At 32.4% G+C, this 4,311-nt stretch overlaps 1 pseudogene; it reads left to right on the top strand.

The window, feature by feature from the left end:
* Positions 1-3,414: 3,414 nt before the first annotated feature.
* On the top strand, positions 3,415-3,511 carry LOC122124954 (annotated as a pseudogene).
* The last annotated feature ends 800 nt before the right edge of the window (positions 3,512-4,311 follow it).

Raw genomic sequence — 4,311 nt, 5'->3', positions numbered from 1 at the left:
ATAATTCAAAATCAATTGACTTCAAAGTATGAAGAAAGAGTAGTGAAGAGAGATTAGAGAAAATATAGAGGATTGTTTTCTCTCCAGTGGAGTAATGAGTTCTTGATCTTGTTTCTTCCATTCTATCCTCACAAGCTACCAAGTGTGTCTCAGAACTGGATTATCCAGTTCAGACAGAAAACTCGTAGAAGAAAGATACTATTTGCAGCAGATGTAGGTGATTTATAACCTTAGACAATCTATTTAATTCTGTTCAAAATTCTCCCCTATCCCAAACTTCCCTCTTTGAACAGCTTTGCTTGCTTTCCCAAGACTGCCATTCATTAACTGATTAAAATTTTGAGAGGTCATATTCATACTCTCTAGAGATTGCTGTTTGGTTGTGATTTTTGTGTGTTTTTGTTTCTTTTCGTGTTTTTTAACTGAATTTTAAAAGGTTGTGCAATTGTGTTACAATTAAATATATCCATCTAATTGTCCAATGCTCCTAGATCAGAGTCACTCCTTCCATCATTCTCAACTAATCCTTTCTCCAAGACTTATTTCCAATTTACCACTTCCTTTATCATATGTGTACATTGACTATTCTAGCTTTATTGCCCCTTGTTCATTTTTCATTCATTCTATGTCTTTAGTATATTTCCATTCTGGTTTCAACTTCCTTATAGTCATACTGTTAAACTGTCTATTAATACTTTGAAAGGTTTATATACATTCCATGGACTTTAAATCCTGCATATTCTTGAACTGATGTCAGCTTATATTTCCATAATTCATTCATCGGCAGCAACAATTTGCAAGACTGGAGACGTGAGGCACCTAAACATGATTTTATTCTCATCCATTTGGAAGATTAACCTTTAGTCAAAAAGAAAGTTAAAAAATGGCTTAGAATGTATTCCTAACTATGAATTTTTATAAATGGCTTTGTACAATGGTGTGATTCTTTTATTTTACATGGAATAATATTTTCTACTATCTATAAGTTTTGGAAATAGAAGAAAATTAAAATTTATACCTAGAGAGGAATACTATAGATATAGAAGACAGATATTAGTTTTGTCATATCTCTGATGAGTACCCATATTCAAGACTTAAAGTCATTTCTTACTATGTTAGACAGAGAGAAAACATAAAATAACATATGATAAGGCAACTATTTGTGACTTTTTAAAATATACCTTATTAAATGATGAAATTTATTAGCTTATGTTTGCGTTTGATATTTAGGAGGCTGATCTATTTAACACATTTCTGGAAGGCCCTTACTGAAAAACACAAATTTTGGGTGATACTATTTCTACACTTTAATGAATGGTTGAACGTGTTTGGCATTAGTGCTGTGTAAATAATTCAACTCTATTGTAACTTGCTCTCTACACTTGAAAAATTTGTAAGTCACTAAGTATCATCAACTTGTCAAATGTTATTTTGGCGAATGTGATTTTAAAAAGTTTATTTGAAAAGGAATACACTTTCAGGAGATTAAATGTAGATTATCATTGGTTTGAGAGTGACATTTTTATAGCACAGAACCATGTTGTACTGAAGTCTCAGTGTTTTGAAGCACTCCTTAGTGCTTCAAATGTTTTTTTTCTGAATTACATTTGACCTCTAAGTAAAGTTTTCCGGGCTTTGGTAGACCAATTATCGATCTATCCTTCCAGGAACTATTTTTTGGCCCACTTATATTGGAATAAAATCTTTCATTAATCATAGGGGAGGGGTATTAAAAATAATCTTATGACACTTTGTGAACTTGTTCACTCATATTGGCTGGTCATCTGTAAGTTGAATGTTTGAATTACAGTACTTTCTCTCAAATTTTGTGCTCATCCTTCATTTTAAGTTGCCTTGCATTTCACAATTGCTTACTGCTAATTCCTGGATCTCAAGGAATTGGGGCCCAGAAACATAGGAAATGAGAAATTGAGATGGGTCTTCAATTACTTTGTGTTGACATGTTGCATGGGCCTGGGTGAGAAGTATTGCCCTTGTTATCTGATGATGCAAGTAATTGGGACCTGGGATCCTAGGAACCATGGGTACTGCAGAAGAATAATATTTTTTATTCATCTTAGCAAAATTTGGGCATAATCAGTAGGAATTCTTCAGAAATATGAAGAAAGACAGTTTGGGACAAGCGAGTTAAAACAATAAACAGAACAGCAGACTAAAATCCATTATAGATTAGCGGAAAACATTGCTTTTTTTACCATGTGGATTCAGAAGACCAAGAACAGTTGGAATGTATCACAAGTTTATACTAAAGACATTGCATTGATACTTTTTATATTCTAATATATATTTTAAACCTAATTATTTATATTCTAATTCTATTTATTGGAATAAATAAATATCAATTTATTTGTCAAATTATCAACTAATTCCAGTAAGTTTCACTGTGTGAAATATAAGATCAGCACATATAAATATAAAATATATAACTATATATAATATAATTAAAAGGCACACGTTTTGCATTGTTCTGTTGTAGTGACTGTATCAAAGGCAACTCTGTTTTAAAGTATTATTCCATTATCTCTACCTCAGTGTTTGATATAGTTAGACCTAAAGCTTTACCATTTGTAGATTTACAGCATGGAGGCAAGAGGAAACACTGTGATTAAAACATTATGAATTTAATGCCTAATAACGAGGAGAAACACATGGACTTCTCCTGCAACTATGAAAATATTTGGTGATCAAAAGGCAGTAGTGTAAGTTCCTGTCCAGTTGGGTGGTAGATAGGCCAGGACATTAAGTAATCATGCATACTAACAATTTTTTCACCTTCTTGGCTTTAGCTACTTTTGAAATGGAAGATATAATAAACAATTTTAATTTGATAAAATACCTTCTAGTCTGAACAGTTCTGTTTGAACTGTTCAGCTCTCTATGATCCCTTTTAACCAAGATGAGTTTTGTTCCAGTAAGACAATCTATGCTGTCGGTGTAAGATATTCTGGTTGGTCTGTTCCCACATGGAAGAAGGGTAAAGGCTCAGGTAGACATTTGTACCAGTAACAACTCATTTGGGAAAATGTAAGCTGAAGAAGTTTAGAAGTAGCTCTTAAGCAACGCTTACTTTGAATCCATTAGGTCCACAAAGCTAATTCAGTTGGATAAATAAGTACTTGAAAAAGCCATCACCTTTGGACCTATCTATAAATAATTGAGAGTACGATCAAATTCCAAATAAAAAGACTTAAGATAGTCATTGACAAAAAAAAATTGCAAATGTGAGCAATCGACTGATCAATATAATTTTTTCCACTATTCACAGAATTTTAGGGAAATAAGATCGATAGCATTGTTAGGAACAATAAGGTTTCCTTGTTACAGGTAGGCACCCATAGATATAAGCCTGTATAAAGATTGCATCATTAACTACTTAAATTTAGAGGATACTACATGCTTCAGCAGTACGTATACTCAAATTACACTACAGAGGTTAACATGGCACTTGCACAAGGATAATATGAAAATTTGAGAAGTATTCCATATTTTTCACTCTTCAGATGCAAGAAATGAAAAACAGTTATTAAAAAGTTGATTACAAAATTACAAGTGTAACAATACAAGTAATTCATATAATTCAATTTAGTTTGATATCAGTGTATTAAATCTTCACCTCAGAAAGGCTTTTACATACCATAAACTTTACAAAACTTTTCAAATTAGACAACATTGTCATTTTATCCCAAAGAAAAATAATATTAAGACCTAGAAAAAAAAAGGAATCAAACTGTTTCTATATGGAATGCAATCGGAAAGGACACATTAATGACCCTATATATTATAAAATAATGTAGAATTCAAAGTATATCTAGGAGACAATAAAATAAATTATGAACATTATGCAAACATAGAATATAGAATATTTTAAAATATATTTTTTCAGACAAGCACCAGAAATCTTGTAGTTCCTGTACTACTCATTTCAACAGGTAAGTTAAAATTATTTCTGATTAAAAAATCACAAACACTGAAGAAATCATTATACATGAATACAAAAACTATTGAATACTTTTTGACATCCAATGTAGGCAATTCGCTTGGAAGAATTCCGCAGAATCCATGAATTTTTACAGTAAAATATTGGTGTTGCCGGGCACTGGTGGCTCATGCCTATAATCCTAGCTACACAGGAGCCTGAAATCTGAGGATCATGGTTCAAAGCCAGCCTGAGAAGGAAAGTCTATGATACTCTAATCTCCAATAAACCACTAGAAAACTGGAAGTGGAGCTGTGGCTCAAGTGGTAGACTCCTCACCTTGAGTTGAAGAGCACAGGGATACCTCCCAGGCC

The sequence above is a fragment of the Dipodomys spectabilis genome, unplaced genomic scaffold (assembly GCF_019054845.1).
Source record: "Dipodomys spectabilis isolate Male_0828 unplaced genomic scaffold, ASM1905484v1 ptg000255l, whole genome shotgun sequence".
NCBI classification, from domain to species: Eukaryota; Metazoa; Chordata; class Mammalia; order Rodentia; family Heteromyidae; genus Dipodomys; species Dipodomys spectabilis.
This window is presented reverse-complemented; position numbering and strand designations above follow the sequence as displayed.